The sequence below is a fragment of the Apis florea genome, unplaced genomic scaffold, assembly GCF_048593485.1.
Source record: "Apis florea isolate Af1SG1 unplaced genomic scaffold, ASM4859348v1 contig_2272_pilon, whole genome shotgun sequence".
Classification (NCBI taxonomy): Eukaryota; Metazoa; Arthropoda; class Insecta; order Hymenoptera; family Apidae; genus Apis; species Apis florea.
In genome coordinates, this window is record NW_028256549.1 from 6,706,284 (window position 1) to 6,726,883 (window position 20,600).

Sequence of the window (20,600 nt, forward strand, 5' to 3'; positions counted from 1 at the left end):
AAGCTCCACATCGTGTTGGAAATTCTACGTCGAGAAAAAAGTATTATGGGATAAAAAGATTATCATTGTAAAATTAATATAAAAGAAAGGAAACGATCGCAAAGTTCTGGATCATATTGGAAATTGTACAATACATCCTCGAGAAGATCGCGTATTTAGTTACATAATCAAGGACGGTTCGTAGCGAAATTTCGAGACGTTTTATCAAGTGTAACGCGATACGAACAAAGATATCTCTGCAATTACAAGTGAATCAGAAAGGTTGATGATACGAAAAGCGATTACGATCTGGATTGAGTTTCGAGAACGTCTCGCCGATAAAACGATTGTAACACCGTATTTCGTTATCGGGCTCGAGATAAGGCCCCAACTATTCGATTCATTCTATTATTCGTTTCTCTTCTTCGTCTTAGAAACTTACAATCGAGATGGTAATCGTCGCGAGATTTATGCGATTTTTGGTTTCTTTCTACTGCTGATTTGATTTTCTTTTTTTTTGTTTTTTTTTTTTTTTTTTTTTGGAGAAGTAAAAGTTCATGGATTATTAAAAGTTATTAATTGCGTTGTTATAACAATAGAAATTTATATCTTTTTTTTTATAATCAATTTTAAAAGATTTTTTAACATTGATATTTTTAACATGATCGATTTAACATGAAATGAATTAAAAAAAATATCTCAATGTAATCGAAATTGTAATAAACCGTTAATAATTATAAACAATTTGAGAAAATGAAAATTAGAAAAACCATCTGTTATTAATTAATAAATAATAGAAAACAATTATATTGCAAAATCTAATTAAATTTATCTTCCCCTACAGAAGATAAAGATAAGATCTAAAGATCAAAATCTTATGTACAGACAAAGTTGATAAAAATTTCTTTTTTCAAGAAATTTGATAAGAAATCATCATTTCATCCTCTATAATCTCTAACCTTAACAAAAATTTGTAAATTAAAGATTATATAAGGATTACAAAAGATACGTATCTATTATATAAAAAATATCTTCGCTAAAAATTTTTTTTCCACAAAATCTAATGGAATTGTTTAATTTATTAATTCATAGTTTTTAGTCATAAAGAAATAAAACAAAAGATTTTTTGACAAAAAATAAAATAGAATAAGTAGAGTAAAATTCGATACAAAAAAAAAAAAAAATAAGTAACATTGTGTAACGTAAGTAATACATCATGAAAATCAAGCTCTGTACAGACGATGGTACTCGAGTACCGTCGCTGCAACATCCTGTTACGTCACTGTCGCATTATTTGTGCCTCGAATCCGTTCAGAATATAAATTCGACCGAAGTGAATCCAAATGATCAAGATCTACAAGCTTTTCGAATTGCAAAATGATGTTGTGACGTTCCATAGATATGAAACGAAGATAAAACAAATGTATCTTCTATGAAATAAAGCTTGCAAACGTTTTGAGAATCTTTTAAAAATTATTTTGTAAAAAAATATATCGATTATTTTATATTTGAAATAAATTATCATCAATTATACGATATTTGTATAAAGGAATTATATAATTTAATTCAAGTTTTTAATTAATTATATGTAATAATGATATTGTTCTTTATGCATTGAATTTGCTAATTTATAATTTTTAATATCATAAGATTTTCTTATATCCATCTTATATTTGTTTTAAATTAAAATGTAAGAATTAATATTTGATGTATGTAAATGTGATATAAAAATTTTATGTAACATTTATTTTGTAAGAAAAATATAGGAAAATGAATAAATTTATTTAACCAACGACTTTCAGAATATTTTAAAATTTTGAAAAGAAGTTGAGAACCACGGGTCTCCTTGCATCGAAAGTTACACCACTTTCTCTAAATCCGGTTAATATGCTTTGATATATGAGCAAGAATTCCGCAATAATATGACCGATTATCATTGTGATATTCGTATTTCGTGCAATTTGAAAAATATAAATGCGAAACTCCAGGATAAATAAAGCAGTCATTATCACAATGCGTTGAAACTCATTTGGGCCAATTAAATTCAAAATAAAATCAAAATAATGTAATATTTATATGGAATAAATTAAAGGAAAAGTAAAATCATTAAAATTTCAATTTTATTTATTTATTTTTTTTATTTTCATAATTGAACATAATCTAATATGATTGATTTATATTTTCTGTATTTCAAATAATTATTTTAAAATGAAATAATATGATTATATTATATTTTTATAATATATATAAATAATTATAATTAAAATAGTAGAATTATTCAAGAATATTTAATTATATAATTATTTTTTATCAATCAATAAATAAAATTAATAATCAGAAGCAAATTATTCGAAAATTGTTCAATGGCTATTAATTAAAATATACGTCTTATTATCGTTGACTTTTTGTTTATTAATTTACTGCTATTTTTTTTTTTAAAAATATTGTATCATTATCTATCTTCTTTTAAATATTATACTCAAAGCGATCATTGTGACACAGATATGGAATTGTAAGAATATTAGAATTCTTATCAAGTAAGATTAAACCAACGTATCATTTTAATTTCTTTTGTTTTTGTTGAAAAATAATTTTAAAAAATATGAAAATATCAAAAATTTTTCCTAATTCTTTATATTCAAGTATTAATTTCTTTTTAATTAAAAAATTTATATAATTTCGTCTTTCGTAATAAAGTTTTGTATCGAATTGATATGATATTACATTGTATATTTTTTCTTAAAAAAAAAATTTAATCGTGTTTAAAAAATATTTTGAAAATAAATTTTATCATTTTTATTTGAACAGGGATCAAATAGTGATTCAAATCTTGGCAAGACATATATATATATATATATATGTATGTATTACATAATTCACATATAATACATATATATATCTATCTGCTTTTTTTTAATAGTACTAATAATCATTTGCCAATTTTCTAAAAGTTAAATGAACTTTATCTCATACATTCTATACATTTTATAGAATAAGTTATAATCTAGAATATTTTATTAAAAAGAAAAGAAATTAATAACAAATTTATCAAATTTTAAAAACGAACATGTTATACGTTTCTTCAATTAATTACGAGCAACGAAGAGTGGAAATTGGAATGACGATTCCATGAAAAATGATTCGAGACGCGACTTCAAGGACCATTGACTCGTCACGCTTATGTATAAGTCTGACAATGAATAATCACATTTAACAGATGAAAATTGCGCGACAGCAGAAGAGAATATCGAATTCATTTAAAGAGAAAATACTATTATTATTAACTAACCTATGACCATTTTAAATTCGAATCAAATATTTAACGAAAAATTTTGCTGGCAAATAATTTCGCAATTTTCAACGATATCACGATTACTTAAGTTTAATTAGATTTATTCATGTTTAAAATATTTGTACATATTTTATTCAAAATTAAAAAAATTAAAATTTTTGAGTACTATTTTTATACAAGTATGGAGAATAATTTAAATAAAATGAGAGAAACAAATGGATAGAAGTATTTCGTCATAAGTATTCCAATTAGAAAATGAATGGATAAATTACACAATTAGCCGGATGATGGTCGTTTCTACTTCGTTAATTTACACAAGGAATCGTGTCGAATTATGTGAATTCCACTTATATTTACTACTTTCATAAAAATCGATTATACTTTTATGAAATTATTTATATCATATACTCATAATATAAAATTGAATAATATATATTAATAATCAATTAAATTTCTATTTAAATTTTAAAAATAAATTATAAAAAATAAGTACAGAAATTATATTCAAAATAAATAATTTTCTTTTCATGATATTTTTCTTTTTATATCTAATTTAGATTATAAATCTTTGAAAATGTGACGTGTTTAATTCATAATTCATAATTAATAATTAATATATTCAGTTTTTCAATTGGAATGTATGTAGATATCATCAAAATGGCGACATAAGCACCGCCTTCGCAAATTTCTACGGTTCGTTCTTATGATTAGGTAGTGTCCGGTTTCATGTTTTATGAAGATAAATTACTCACAACGTATATCATGTGAGAATGAGAACAGCATGTACAATAAGTTAATCGTCAAAGTACAATTTGATTTTTTAATCAAGAAAATCGGCAGAAGAAGAACGTAATTAAAAATATTTGTTTAAATATATCATTAATTATTATATAAATATTTATTATTAAATTCGATTCGATAATACGATTTCTTTTTAATCATCTTTACCGATATATTGATTATAATTATCAGGCCCACATTGACTAGTGTCGCTCTCTGTCGGTAACATTTAAAAGTTACTTTACCGCAAATTTAGCGCGCGGGATAATTCGAAATGTATTGGTCGATAAATTTTAAAAATTCATAAAAAATATATATCTTTTTTTTTAATAAATTTAATATATATTATACTTAATCTCTATTTAAATATATATTTCATTTCATATAATATAAAACTTTATGAAAAAAGATCACTATTCAATTCAATTTAATTGTTTTTAAAATATAAAATAATTATTCTTCTCAAAATATACGAAAATGTTAGTAATACTTTTCGCTCTTTACCATATTTTTATAACACTTTATAAAAATTTTATCGTGATTTAATGTTCTATTCTAATTCAAGATAGATACATGCATTACATTACATGAAGTGTTCATGCTAACAAAGTGTCTAAAAGAAGATGACAAACAAATCGTTCGTTGCTCACAACACAGTTAGCCAATTTGTATTTTTAAACTCATGTAACTTCATAGCTGGCCTCAATTATTGGACTCGAGATTTTAATCTCAGATATATTCATTGTCACTTCAATATAATTGCACTCCACTCTACGAGTTTCAGAATTTTTACATTTCTTTAATATCAAACTGAATTGAGCTCAGTTAAATTATTAATTTTAGAGCAAACTTTTGAATTTGAAATTAAATTGTAATATATTACAATAAATATAACTAATATATAATTATTATAATGAAGAAAAATTATGTTCGTATTTAAAAGATATAAGATTAAAAAAACTTCAAACACTTGCTAAATTCCAATATAAAATTTAGCAAAAGCAATTAAAAAATATTAAACTTTATCTAAAGTTACAATGAAAAAGTTATACTAAGCATTACTAAGCATTGAATAACGTTCACATGAACCTTGGTTCAAATGATGTTATTTGAGTTATCAGAAAGAGTTACATTGTTCTATCAAATATAGAGTGTCGTTTATTTCTTTGAAATCTCAGCAATTTTTAATTCTAACGTAGGCTTTAAGCACTTCGAAATCATTTATATATATGCGTATATGGCTAATGCCAAGGACAAACTAAAATCTAAAGATATGAATTATTAAAATGCAGTATAGTCGACATAATAGCACATGTGTTTAGAGCAGTGTATATAAATTTTTGTGCAACGAAGACACGACAGAAGTGAATGAAATATGTATAAATGACCAAGGTCAATCGATAAAATGGAATTTATTTTTTGATCGTGTATATTCGCCATAATAAAAGTTTAGTTTTAATAATTATGAATCGATTTTGAATTTTGAAAGGAAATATCGTAGAGTACAATTAAAATTTATGACATGCAAAAAAATATTAAAAAATAATTTTATATATATATATATATATGTAATTAAGATTGACAAATGAATTAAAAATAAAGAAACGCTAAAAATAAAAAAGCATAAATGATAAAACAACACAACTTGTTGAAATTAAATGGGAAATTAAATGCACAGTAAATGAAATATGAATATACAATGTTGAAACATTAAAATCGACTCGAGGAGATCCGGAAATGTCTTCTAGAGAGTTCAAAGACCTTTTGAAACAGAAATAATTGCACTTTAAATTAGCGTTGGAAAGCAGTCCAAGATTGCATTAATTGTGATTAATAGTGGACACTCGTTAAGTAATAAAATTGTACGTATTTACTATTCAGTGAATTTTGTACTACTAAACACTAATCCGAGAATACTAAGGAAACCTATTACTATTACTATATCTAATAAGAATAAAATGACAAATTCTTAAATAGAACATATACAGAAAATCATTACGTCTATTATAGCTGAAGGAAACTTCGCTAAACTTTATTAAATCAATATCATTCGATATTTAAATTTATCCTCAACACTTTCATTGATATTTTCTTGTTCAAACATAGTTGTCTCTCTTTAAGTAAAGATATCCTTCATCCAATTATACGAAGGAAAGCGGTAATTTTCATTCACCGTAAAATTGTAAAAGTGTTAAATATCACAAGTGCGAAGAAAAGAAGATAACACGAATCGATATCGGCAATCTCTATAGTTAATCACGATCAATTATGTCCATGCGATATTAGCAACGTCGTCATTTGTGCAAACAAACCACATCTGTTCTTAAAAGAAGGGGAAACATGGTACTCGAAATGATATCTTGAGTTAAATTTAACTTTATAGAATTACGTAAAAAATAAAAAAAAATTGAAATTTAAAATATCTATTATTTATAATGTAACAAAAAAAAAAATAGAAATCTCTATAATATTATAAAATATTATTATCAAAAATTAATCGTTAATAATTATTAATGATAATTTACTTAAAGAACATTAAAAAAAAAACATTTTTAAACTTTGCCACCGCTTTAAAAAGAAAACGAAAAAAGGAATACCGTAATAACAAAATTTGCAAAAATTCCTTCTTAATTAATTATTATTATATTAATTATGCTAACTAATTACAGCGTCTTAGGGATTATTTAAAAACTCAACGCGCGATTAAGCAAGAGATATCAGGGTGTAAGTATATACGAGTGTGTCGCGAGGAATCGATCAAAGAGAAACATCGCCGGCAGACAGGCGTGCATTCCGGTTCTGTAATTGTATGCATACGTTCATACATGCACGCAAATGAACACGAACGACGCGTTCCTTGCACGCAGGGCCCCGATCGGGAGACCGCCAACTATCAATTTCCGTTTTGAATTACCAAACGCCATAACGCATGCACGCGCCGCTCAAACGAATCTCCGGTCTTCTCTGGCATAACAAGCCTCCTACTAAGAAACGCATCGATGCACTTTTCTTTGCTAATAAGACACCTCCTTCTTCCTTTTGTTCATAAATTTTAGACCAATAATAAATCAGTTACAATCATTCCAAAACTTTTTAACGTTCGCCAATTCTTGAAATCTGTAAGCAGATAGACTTATCTTAAAGTAGATAAACTTATTTTACAAAGCTTTGATATAATAATAATTTATTTAAATGTTTTGAGAAATTTAAAAGTCATGGAATTCAGAGATTTAACTGATATTAAATTATATTATGATTAAATTATTTTCGCGATTTAAAGATTATAATTGTTTATGTTGTATTATTAACCAATATTCCGAATGATTTGTGAACTTGTTGAAAATAGCATGTCACTGATTGATTGTAATGATAATACAATTTATTTTCAAGAAACCTAATAATTCAATGTTAACAGATCAATAAGAAAAAAAAAAAAGAAAATAAATATAATAAAATATAGTTATAAATTATTTTTATGTACTTTATTTAATACGATAAATTATTTATTAAATTAATATATGTGATATTTTACATGGAAATTAATATAAAAATAAAAGTGAAAAATTAAAAAATTAGAATGAAGAATTTGAGAATCACTGGGCATCCCTGGCCTTACGTAATCATGCTGCACCCACTCGTTTTACTATACTATGGTCTGACCGTAATCTGTCAATTTACTTTTGACAGTATTCCCGCAACGGAAATCCGATGCAACGCACCTTGCGATTTACATATTCGATATATTTTCTAATCATTAAATTCATTTATCAAGGTAATAAAAATGGAAGATTGCGTAATGATTAATCAGAAATGAGATTATACCGCTTTGGAATCTTTTCTGAAAACGTTTGACGGAAATTGAATCGATCGATTTACATTTATACAATTCGAATCATTATACTAATCATTATACTAAATCAATTCAAAGATATATATATAAAAATAATATATATATATATATTGTAAAAACTTTTCTATTTATTTATTTTGTACTTATAAGTAAAAAATAAATATTTACATTTTTTTCAAATTTATTGATTAAACAGTTAATAATATTTAAGAAATAATATGTTAATTCTCAATATAAAATTAAAATCAATTTCTCTTTTTCTTGTTTTAATATAAAAACTAAAAAGATGTAATATAGTAAATTATAATATAGTAATATTGAAGTCCATAAAATCGATAATGTGACTAAATATTACTATTGAAAATTTGATTTAAATCCATGAAATATTTTAAGCTATTAATATATACTTTAAATAATTTAAATATATAAAACTTAAATTTCAATTCTATTATAAATTATTCTTTATTGTTTAAAAAAATACTTAGTTCTGAAATATAAGAATTGAATCTCGTATTTTTTGCGAGTCTCTTTGATTAAAAACGCTTAGTTATGAATTATATGATATTATTCACAAAATATTAATAACAAAGGTTAATAATTTCATTGGAATATATGGTCACACGATGCCATTACGTCATTCACTTGTAAAAATTATATATTCACATTTCTGTTAATTTCTTGAATATTTTACCGAAATTATTATACAATTATTTTGATAGTTTAAATTCAAGATAATTTTCTTTGTATTGGGAAACGAATCATCCGCCATTTCAATGAATCGAAGGTACCACGATAAAAATATTCAAATTATTTGTATTTTCAATTTTAGATTACTAATGTTTAATAATATATCTAACCAATATTATTGAAAATAACTATATTCTAAAGACTAATTTACAGTTTAAATTATGAATAATCTATTTGATTACACCATTGGTATACCCGATCGATCTTTGCCTAACCTAAAAACCGGTTGGCACAAGATAATGTATAATAGCTTCAGAGATAATCGAAGATCATTTGCATGATGAATCATTATCTAAATTCGCAACATGTTAAGTCAAAATTTTTATAGTTTTGCTAAATTAAAACAAACGCATCGTGAAAACAAATTAAGCCGATTCCTAACGGTCACAGTTGATCGTTCAACTGTTTATTGATATCGTCTCTTCAAAATATTTCTCGTTTGATCATATCTTTCGTAAGTATCCTTCATAATATAATATAATCAAATAATATTCAAACAATCACAGAAAATAATCACAATATATTACATATCCGATAAATTTTGATTTTCTGTTCACATCGGTATAATATTCATAGCATATTTAGAGAACAAGATCTTATGTTCTATATAATAAAGTGAAAAAACATATTGCTTACCTTTGGCAGACAAAAGAAAATTGAAGTGTTCTGAGTTATTCCTCGAGGCACGTCGTACGCGAACACGAGTCGGAAACGAAGTGGCGCGGAATCAACTCGCCTCGCGACAGCCGAGAACCTCTCCTCTCTGCTTCGGCCAATCACATCCCTCCTTTGTACATATCCCCTCTTCACTCCTCAATCCTCTCCCAGGGACGGTTCGCGGTCCAGCCACGTTCCTCTGTTCCGTTGTTTCTACGAGGGTTTCTTGGTTGCTACCTCGACTTTTTTCGTCCTAATTATTATTCTCCGTCACATTCTTACAGAAAGAAATAAAAGATAATCGAACATATACAGTAAGTTTTAGAAATCTTGATAAATTATGATTATGAATTTTGATAAAGCGTTTATACTTAGATTTACGATGAATATTTGAAGCTTGTAAAAATCATTAGAATAACTAACGAAAATGATTGAAATTATTGTTTTACAGGAACACTTAAAAACAATTTTTTGAAGATAATTAAGAATGGATATAGAAACTATTTCCTCTACATCATTCGTCAATTTCGAGATAGTAATTGTTGATGAAAATTATCGATACTACGATCGATGGAATCGAAAATAAGCTAAGTTCAGCTTGGACTACACGAAGAGTTGAATATTTATAAAAGTTTGATAAACTTTATATAAAATACACGAAAAAAAGATTTTTCGATTTTAATTGGATAATAGAATTTTACTTTTTTCATTTATTCTTTTTTATACTACTAACATAAAACAAATTTGCTATATTTTTCAATAGACGATGCAGCACAATGTGCACAATCGATAATCGATCTAGTTTAATTATACGATCAGTATGTCGAAGTCAATGGCCTCGAAACAAAGAACCGACACAAAAAGAAGATAACTATTCAATTGTTATCCACCTTGAAAGGTATAACAGAATCTTTTTAATGCTTTTTTTCGATAAAAATCAAACACAGCTCATATTCTAATTCAATTATGGCTCATTTAGCAAGAAAGAATAACTATATTAATTAAGATCTATTATCACTGTAAAGGAAATAAAAAAAAAAAAAAGATAGGAAATAACTGATGTCAGAAAAATAATTGCAAATAAGAATTATTTTTAATTATGTTATATTTCAGATAAAAATTCATTATACTTCGAAAATTATATTTATTATATTATTACTATATTATATTTCGAAAGAAAGAAAAAGAAATTGTTCCAAGCCAAACTATTCCAGTTTAACAATCAAACAGCGCAACATCCTCTTACAGAAGACAAGGTCTGCTCTCAATTTTATGAATCATAGTACTAAGCATAGTCAAGTCGTTTTTCCACTATTCGTATAAAAACGAACAGGTTCAATGATCTGAAAAATCACTTTTAGAAGGAATTTCTATATAATCGAATCATAATGATATGGCTATGTTATCTATACTCTTTACTTTTTATTCGATGTTTTACCTTTAATCAATCTCTATACAAATGTAACGGTCTATAAATAACGGATGCCATATTCTCACCTGAGCTTCTTCAGCCGATTATGACGTCGTGTTTGTTGACCGTGACACAATACGCCTGTAAAAACATGTAATCTTCTTTTGGTGTCTGCCTCTGTTTAATTCTGCTGTCTCCCTACATTTTCTGAGACCATAAAAATGATGTCACTTTTAACATCCTCCTTAATACTTGAAAATTACTTTATAAAAATATTAGTCTTCAAATAATCTTTCATTAATACATTCTGCATTATTATTATAATAATTAGTAATCGTATATATTTCAAATTTCATAAAATAGCTTATTGTGTGTTATAACTTTTTTAAATTCGAAACAAGTAAACTTTTATACAAAGTTTAATTTTATATAAATCACATTACATACAGAATATAAATATAATAATTTTTAAATATAAAATTTATCCGATTCAGAGATTTGCATTTGTAAAATATTCAATATTTGTTTGTGCTGAACTTTTAGAATATTTTACAGTTAGTCAGCCAGTCCGTTTCCGTATTGTTCCCTGAATTCCCTAGAATATATAGATCACTGAACGTTTCCGGAGAACGGTGAAACTCCGGGAGTGTCGCCTGGTCGTTACGAAATCAGCTGTGCGCCTGTCGGTGCTTGTTGTAGGTCGCGTTCAGGACTCCCCTCGACTTCCCTCGTTGCTCTATTCCTCTCGTTTCATCCAACAGGCTAGGAGTTAGAAGAGAGGGGATATTAAAGGTCGCCGCAACGTGGAGATCAATACGAAACCTACATACCTACCTTCCCTATCGAGCCAATGGGAATGTCTAAAATGATCCTTCTTCTTAAATCTATCAAATTTTTCTCCTTCTAAGGTAAACCGATTCATCATAATTTTCTAATCTATGAAATCCAATGTAATTATGATCCTTGGCAAATTTATTAACTAACTTTCTTCCTTTTAAATTGCTAATTATGTTAAAATTACCTTTTACAATGTTTAATATTTTTGTAGGTTTCAGATATTCAGATACAATGGACTAGCATGAATCAATTGAATACCTATAGATTTTTAATAGGTAATAATTTAATAAGAGATGTTTATAGAGATGTTTATTCGAATAAATCTAAGTGTTTAACATAATAATCACATTTTGGAAGATTTAGTGTGATGCACAATCTCTCTTTTTCTTTGCTAATGTAAGAATACAAGATCTTTTAAGTCTTTCTTTTTAATTACATGTTTTAAAATTATTAAATTATATATGATTTTCAGTTATAAATTCCTCTTAAGAATATAAATATTCAATAGAAATACAATTAATACTTATTAAATGAGATTCTTTGTTTTCTATTGAAGATAAACTTGGAAAACATTTTTAACGTTTTTTTAAAATTACACATATAATTTTTACTAATTTGATTATTTTTTATGTTAGTAAACCAATCAACTGTTATCAGTTTTATAAGAATTAAATATACTATATATACATATATATATATAATTTACCTTTTGACATTAATTATAATTAGATAATTAGAATTAAAGGATATATTTTTAAATAAGTTTCACTTCTTCTTCTGATTTCACTTTCCAGTCAATGTCAGTCAGTGGTGGCCAGCATGGAAACTTATTATCCGTAATCGATACGTCTGAAAATCGATCGGTTTCAAGGAACGATTATTGTGTTCGAGGAAGAGGAACGTATACGTATAATTAGCAACAACGGCTTCAACGAGAAAGTTACCGATTGAAATTGAAAGAAAAAATGAAGACAACTTTGCATTGGGATTATTATTAAAAAATATTCTAAAAATTCTATCCCACCAATATAACACATTATCATCATTAGAAGAATTATGTAATGCTTTGAGTTGGCCAGTCTGGCTGAGTTGATGAGGAAAGTTGCGTCAATGGCCGGGAGGAAATTACTTTTCCTCGTCCGTTATTTTTATCCTGAGAAGTGTTTTATGCCGTTTCCACAGTTATGATTTAACTGTGAACCTGTCTTTTTTTCGCTTAACTCTTACGGATAGTTCGTTTTAATCAAAATTAAAATATATAATTGTATATTGTAAATGGGATTTTTTTAAAATTAATATTTATCATTTTATTGATTATTAACTGAATTATCTAAGAAAATTAAACACCTGATAAAAGTTTAAAATTGATAATCAGTAAAAATTGATATTGGATAGATAGTATATATATATATATATATAGTTTTATTCGTGTGAGTAATAAAGATTAGAAATCAAGATTTTGTTTTTCGTGTTTATCTGTTCACCTTCAACAAATTCAACAGTACGATAATAATTATAACGCGATACTGAAAAAAAAAAAAATATTTTAGAAATGAATTTCAATATTTAACATTAACATTAAAAATTATTGAAATGAAAATATTAATGCAATACTATTATTGAAAACAAAATATATAATGTATAAAAATATATAAAGTAAAAAATTATATAAAGTATTAATATAGTTTTTATTAATACTAGTATTCGTATTTTCAAAATTTGAGTAAGAAACAGAAATACGCACGATACAATAGGATACAAAATAAAATAAGAGCAAAAAATTGAAAAAAATAAGGCCAATAAATTAACAAAGAAATAAGAGGTAATATTATTTAAGGAAGCCACTGTTGACCTTGAAATTTATAAAATGACCTTGATACTTATAAAATATCCCTAACAAAAATACTTTTCTGATCTAATCGTATTATTGCATTACAAACTATAACTGTAAATATTATGTTACAAGTCTCAATTACGTAAATTATTAATATCCACATTGTATATATGTTATACGATTCTTTCAATGTGCACTTGGAACTTGATATTCTAGTTTCATTTTCTAAACGTTCTACGCTATAATTACAATACAAATATCTATATCCATTATCTTACCAATATATAATATGTAATATATATTCGTATTATTTTTCTTAAATGAAATCGCACGTATATAAAGACGGTAAAAAATTATTACTTGGATCGCAGTCATAGAAATCCGGCATTAAATACCACAATAACCACGTTAAATGTGCTGTCTCGAGAGGCTAGCAATTTATCGCGTGACTGGCACCGAGTATGACGAATATTTTTCGTCCAGTTTTTCAATGTTTGACAACAGCAACTATTTTTGTAACGAAACAATTGCTTTCGTAAGAAATGGAAGAATGAAAAATGAGGAAATAGAATGGAAAACAAAACTATAAATCTTTGTCTTATGAAGCTACTGAATACTCATTGAAAATACTGGTTTTTGATGCCATTGACTAAGGGCAGTTCTCAATGTCAATGTCTCAGAATCGATCGAGCACCACTGCTTGTTCCGTAATTTCGACACGTACGCCGCGAACAGATCAGCTACCGCTGATGGCCACCTTGCTTGTTTATTACATAATGTTGGCCGACAATTTTGCCATGCCAGATATACTTGTTTTCTGTAGAAACGGCCGGTCGCGCCAAGATTATTCGCTGGCACCTCGAACGAGGAAAACATCAGCCAGGCCGCTTCCTTATCGATTTTTCGCCGCGATCTTTTATCGTTTTCGCTGAATTAATATTAATAATTCTTCGACAGTGTATGTCCTATAAATATTCCTATTTGGAGATAGTTAACGTTCTCCTTAATGAGAGTTTCTGGCAATTTCGGATTCTACTCTTGTCATTTTCACTTCAGATGGGGAAGTAACACTGATATGCTAATATTGAAAATAAATAATTTTAGCGTGATTTAGTAAAAGAAATATACAGAGAATAAAAATGTTAAAATTATTCTAAAAAAATCTTTATTTTTCTTTAATACTGAAAAATAATTATTTAAATTCACGATAATATAAATCGTGGTAATGAATATTTTACATATGGGTTTGCACAACGTTAAAACAGTTGAAACTTCACATTTTAAATGAAACGAAGCCTCGTAAAAACTGTGATGATTGACGTATAAATTTTTTTTATGGTATTAAATAAGATTATTATGTAAAAATAACTAATAAATACTCTTTATATGTTTCTATTATATCATATTTTATATTAATAATTTGAGTTAGATTAAAATTTTTTAGAATTTGGAAAATGAAAGAAATAAAATGAAAATAAAAGATTCAAATGATGATCATAATTTTTAAAAAATTTTTAAAGCCATAACTTGATTTAATCTTGGAACAAAAGATTGAAACTCGAGAATAATCTAAACAATTTTTTAAATTTTAAAATTAATTTTTGAGAAAAATACAAAAACATTTTAATTTTACTCTTAAATCTGCCTGCGACAACTTGGTGAACTCATTCGAATCAATTGATGAGGTCGAGTTGATACATAGCCAATGAAATTAGCCAGTAGGCAATTAAGCGCATCATTGAGCAAATCCTAACAAGCTTGTCACTGTTGATAGACACAAACTATAGTTGAAAGAAATTCTACTTAACGCTAATTTTTTTCATCATCAATAATAATTATATAATCGGTAATAATTATGTATCTTACGCATCTTAGATTTAATTATATTTTATAATATAATATAACTATATTAAAAAAGAAATATTGAACTTAATATTATGCTTATTATATTATTTTTCACTTAAAATCCAACTAATTAAAATGAAAATGTAATACTGAAATTTAAATTTTTATCTCTCTAAAAAAATAAAATTACGTATCAACTTTTGAATTTTAAAATGTAAGACTGAAAGACTTAAAATCAAAAAAAATTTTCTCAGTTTTCTAATTGAAAAAATATAATATTGGACTTGAATTGTTTTTAAGATTATCATTCACAACTTGCCATTGAACATCGTAAAAACATCTTTGTCAAAGCCTTCGTGAAATCATTGAACAAACCAAGTTAAATACGTACATATATTATCTTGATGAAAAGTTCACGAATAATCGACGATGCATATGTGCTCAATCCATTACTTCAAAAGACTGTATATCTCTTATGCAAAACGCAATTATCTTAGCAGTCGAGCAGGGCTTAAATTTAGCGAGGAATTTCGCTAAGTCGACGGGGCGCTAAAGCTGAAGGGCCCTGCTGGTGCTGGGACTGAAATACTCGAGGGTTAAACGACAAACTCCTCGAATTGTTTCTCTATGTACTGTTTTTTATCTCTCATTGCTGCACATACTCTGCAAATATAAATCTTCTTAACCGTATGGTATACGACATACCAATTCCACTGTAAAACTATCTTTATATTTTTTAATATCATTTCGTAGAATTACTTTTCAACTTTCTTTATACTAAAGTAGTTTTGGAAAATCGAATGCAAATTAAATAGATGGTTCTGATATAAAATAATCTGATTTAAAATAAAATTTTGAATTTTATATAAAAATAAATAATCTAGGTTTTAACAAGATACAATACTTTTGATACGAATGCACATCTATAAATTATATAATTTATATATATATTTAAAATAATTTTGATTGATTTATTGACAATTGTAATTTTTAAAATTTAAACGTTGTACAAAATACCAAAAATATATTTCTTTCCATTAAAAATCTAATAATGTGAAATAAATACATTCACATTCTAAATCCAAATTTATAATAAGTATAATAAAGTAATAAATAATACTAAATTAATTATTTATTTATATTAATTATGATAATTAATATTTTCCATGTACCAGTTTATATTAGATCAATAGGATAACAAGAAATCTTATAAGTATTTGGATATGGTTGCTATATTTTTATATATATCTAGTAATTGGCTTGGCATTACAATTACAACATGGATTTTCAAATCATGGATACAAGCAACTTCCAAGATAATCATCGCAATTACTTCCATTTCCAATTGTTTATATGGAAAATTTTATAATGAAAACATTTTTAACATTTATCTATTTTGATATATCTACCTAAATAAATAGAAATGATTTATCACCTATCATGGCAGATATTGAAACAAATGCTAATAAAAATTCGTTTTACATTTTCCACATTTCTTTTTCACCCGTATATAAGTATATCTCTAAAAGTGAAATTTTATATTTAGATATTTTATCCTATTAAAAATACATGTTTATCTAGTCGCGAGAAGAAAGATATTTATTCAGCTGTTATAAAAGGGAGTTACCTCGATATATATTGGGGATCACTGGTTTAGAGCATTTATGTCGCAAGGGATATCATCTCTTAAGACATCGCTCCCTCGCTGCAGCACGCTGGCCGTGAAATCGACTACGTCGACCATTCTAAAATCGTGCCAGAATTTCTTGCCAATTGGAGCTTCATCCTGTCTACCTGCGCAAACTACTATCCCGTGGATTTTTCTTTCTTTCCCTTCGCTAACAGAATTTTGATACAGGAGAATGAGACGAAACATTGACTCCTTGAGAATCAGCCAACGAACATAATATCGCAAGGTTTTATTTCTGCAATTAAGGCTTGCCTCGTCGTCACAATTGCGGCGTTTCAAAATCTTACGATTAATCTTTTTATTATTCGTTTAAAGAGGATTGAACAAAAATGAAAAGTTTAGACTAATCTAACAATGATGCGTGGAAATGTTTTTACATGCTTTTTCGGATTATGCTGGTGGAACATGCGTAGAACACGGTTAAGATGGAAATTAAAGAAATTAATTTTTCATAATTTTTTAATCGTCACTTATCATTTCGTATTTTTTTTTTTTTTATCTTTCGATAAGATTCGAAAGTTTAAGCAAATGTTTCCTATCTCGCGATAAAAATTCGTAATCTTTCTCTTTGATTACTGAAATTTTGGCAAGTTGTTTTTGAATAAAAAAATTTTTATGATTGGAAAGTGATTTCCAAAACTGTAAAATTAAATTATCTTTTAAAGAATAATTCATAATTTTTTTTTTTTTTACTTTTCTATTAAAAAAATATTTATGTTACTTATTAATTACTCTTAAGTCTTCTTTAAACGAATAATTTATTTAATATTTATTAAATAATTATCTTTTCGATAATTTACCTTTTAACAATTCCACGAAAATATTAAAAAAGATATATTATTAAAATAAAATATAATATATTTCTTTGTTCTTACGTTCTTATATGAAATATGAAATATGTAAAAGTTAAGGAGTTTTATTTAAAAAAAACATTCAGAATAAAGAACGTAGTACGTGCATAATACTATTTTCGTACTAGTTAGAAAGCTTATAACAAGTTGAAACGACTTCGAAAAATCGTTAACTCGCACATGTGCATTACGTCATTGGTTCATGTAAGAACTGCTAAATGATGATGATTTGTTAGTTTATGAGCCTTTGTTATGACCATACCAATCGTCAACAGGACTGTGATATCTATCTATAATAATGTAATGAAATTTTAATCTTTTTCAAACAAGAAATTTTTTCCCAAGCAAGAGGGATTATTCAAAAGAATAATCTCTAAGAAATGAACAAATTCTTTCCGTTTCAAATATTATAACATATTATAAAATATATCATATCATCATTTGTAAATTATTATATAATGTATCAAGACACTTTTTGTATCTTCAAGAAACACTTGATCTCATTAATGTACAAAATAACTCTTCAACTCGTTAAATCTCATTAATGTACAAAATAACTCTTCAACTTTTTAAACCAAAAAGAAACAAGATAAATAGCAGCATAAATCTAGAAGCTTATTTTTCCATCGTTTCAAATGCTTTGAAAGTTTACATTTCGCGATCGTACGTCGCTCAAAATAATCAGAAACCGCTGCTTAAAATTTTATTGCATGTTCGAAGCATTTATTCATGCATTTTATTATTTGAATCATATGATTCAATATAAACCGTAGATTATTATTAATTCCTATAAATTTTTACATTAAAAAAAAAAAAAAAATAAAAACTATTATCAATTATTTATCTAATTTTCAGATAATTAAATCTGTATCGAAAAATTGAAATAAATTGAAATAATTAAACATTGAGAAGAAGATTGAAATATTTGCATAAAGAAATACTTGAATTTAAAGATATTATTTTTTTATGTGATTATTAAAGAAAAGTTTGTTTGCAAAATAAGCGGTTTATTTCCACATTTCAAAAGTCTATTTTCCCAGACCTGATCTGCAACGCATGCAATACTTACATGAAATCTCAATTTTTGTTCTTCGGTTTAAAATTTGCGAGATATTATAAATTTTATCACGGCCTTGAGCGTTGCTCCTTCAGCACGCCAAATCATCATGATGAGAGGGCCAGGTTTTGCGGAATCTCCGGTGTTTATAAACGTTTAATTGTCCATAGCCAACTCATTCGGCAAGCAGTTAGCTTGCCTATTACGATACACCGCATTCGAAGTACCGGGAAAACTATGCGATCTATTTTCGAGCTTGAGGATTCGCTGTTGTTGGGCGGACACGCTCCGCTACTCTTCCTCTTTCGATTCAAAGAAAGCTCGTCTTTCCCCGACTGCTTTCGTCTTTGCCACCCGCGAAAACCTTCCGATGTATTTTTAGTCGAAGCTTCAAGGTTCTGGGATAGGAACGATAAATATGTTAAATTAGAGAAAAACAGAGATTTCTATGTATGATAAACTAATTAAAATTATTATTATTTAAATTAATAATGATTTTAAGGTATGAGGTAAAATTGATAATTTAAAAAAGGAATTGTAAGTATAAATATTTATACTTTGAAGAGATACAAAATTATAATTATATTTTTACGTTTGTATTCGTGGTTTTTTTTTAAAAAGCCATTTGGAAAAGAGAAAATATTTTTTTCAAAAAATAAAAGATAAGTTTTGTGCTGGTCTGTAGGATGAGTCAAAGTTTCATCTGTAGAGAATGCTTCTTTTTATTTTGTTCTATCCCTCACATTCATTAGTTGGATTTTATTTCTTTCTGTCCAACTAATTCCACAAGTGTTCAGAGATCTCACGAATAAATTTAAATTTGTCGATTTAAATATTATCATTGTTATTTATATAATACATATTTCATTTGCTGAGATATCAAAGATGTGTGTATTTGTGTGATGATAATTTATTATATCATTTGTCAAAATTAAAACTTTTCATTAAATAAAATTAATAATTATGAATTATACATACATTACTAATATATTATATTCTAATTCTTTCACAAAAAAATCGTGATTTCAATCAATTTTTTATACTAATTAATCGATATAATTTTAATCTATATAATAACATTTTCCCAATTAATATGAATTGAATAAGTAAAAGCTTTAATACTTTAATTGTATGGATTGTTTCAAATTATTTAATTTAAGCATTAAGAATTAACCAAGACTGTTATTCAATTGAAAGCATTGCTGCATCCAATTTTGAAAATAAGTTCGATACAATCTTATGCATCGTGAAACTTCGAGAAATGTCGACAGATGTCTCTACAGATCATTTTACTGCACCAAAGTTGATAACATAGAGCTCTTCATACAACCTTATTCTTGAATAAGAAATTATTGTTGAAATAAAAACTGTAAATATACAATTAATCCATAAATTATATAAATTTTAATAATCATTAATAATTAATACTTATAATTACAATTACAATTAACATTGTATCAATAATGTTATCTTAACAAACAAAAAATATGAAGATTGAAAAATTTAATAAATTAATAAACATTTATCTATAAAAATTAAATTTTGTATCACTTTAAATGTTTACGTTTTATTGGTACTTTTAATTAATCCAACATAATGATTTTTAATAACCTTATTTTATACGATTATAAGAATATTATTAATTTCGTTAATAATACAAAATAGAGAAGAGAAAATCTTGGAGAGCAAAATTCCATGAAAATCGTTCTCTCTGTGAAATCGAATTGACAATTAAGTATTTAGGATAGCTGCGGGTCGCGTGTCGAGAAG

The 20,600-nt window shown here is 26.3% G+C and overlaps 1 protein-coding gene and 1 long non-coding RNA gene across 3 annotated transcripts in view; one reads left to right on the forward strand and one right to left on the reverse strand.

The window, feature by feature from the left end:
- The window catches only part of Argk1 (Arginine kinase 1), a 33,818-nt gene extending 14,749 nt beyond the window's left edge, over positions 1-19,069 (reverse strand). Inside the window, exons 1-3 of one of the 2 annotated variants that reach the window (XM_012489498.3) lie at positions 18,843-19,069; positions 10,803-10,923; positions 9,285-9,582 (exon numbers count right to left, since the gene is read on the reverse strand). The gene's annotated coding sequence lies outside the window, so the exon portion shown is untranslated. Of the gene's footprint in view, positions 1-9,284; positions 9,583-10,802; positions 10,924-18,842 lie in introns of those variants that run through there. The other variant, XM_086902709.1, reaches the window with a different exon arrangement.
- Positions 9,757-13,008, forward strand: LOC116414813 (uncharacterized). Its single transcript, XR_015290600.1, has 5 exons — positions 9,757-10,203; positions 10,419-10,561; positions 11,478-11,624; positions 11,765-11,828; positions 12,348-13,008. It is a non-coding gene; the product is annotated as an uncharacterized LOC116414813 (long non-coding RNA).
- Positions 19,070-20,600: the final 1,531 nt, after the last annotated feature.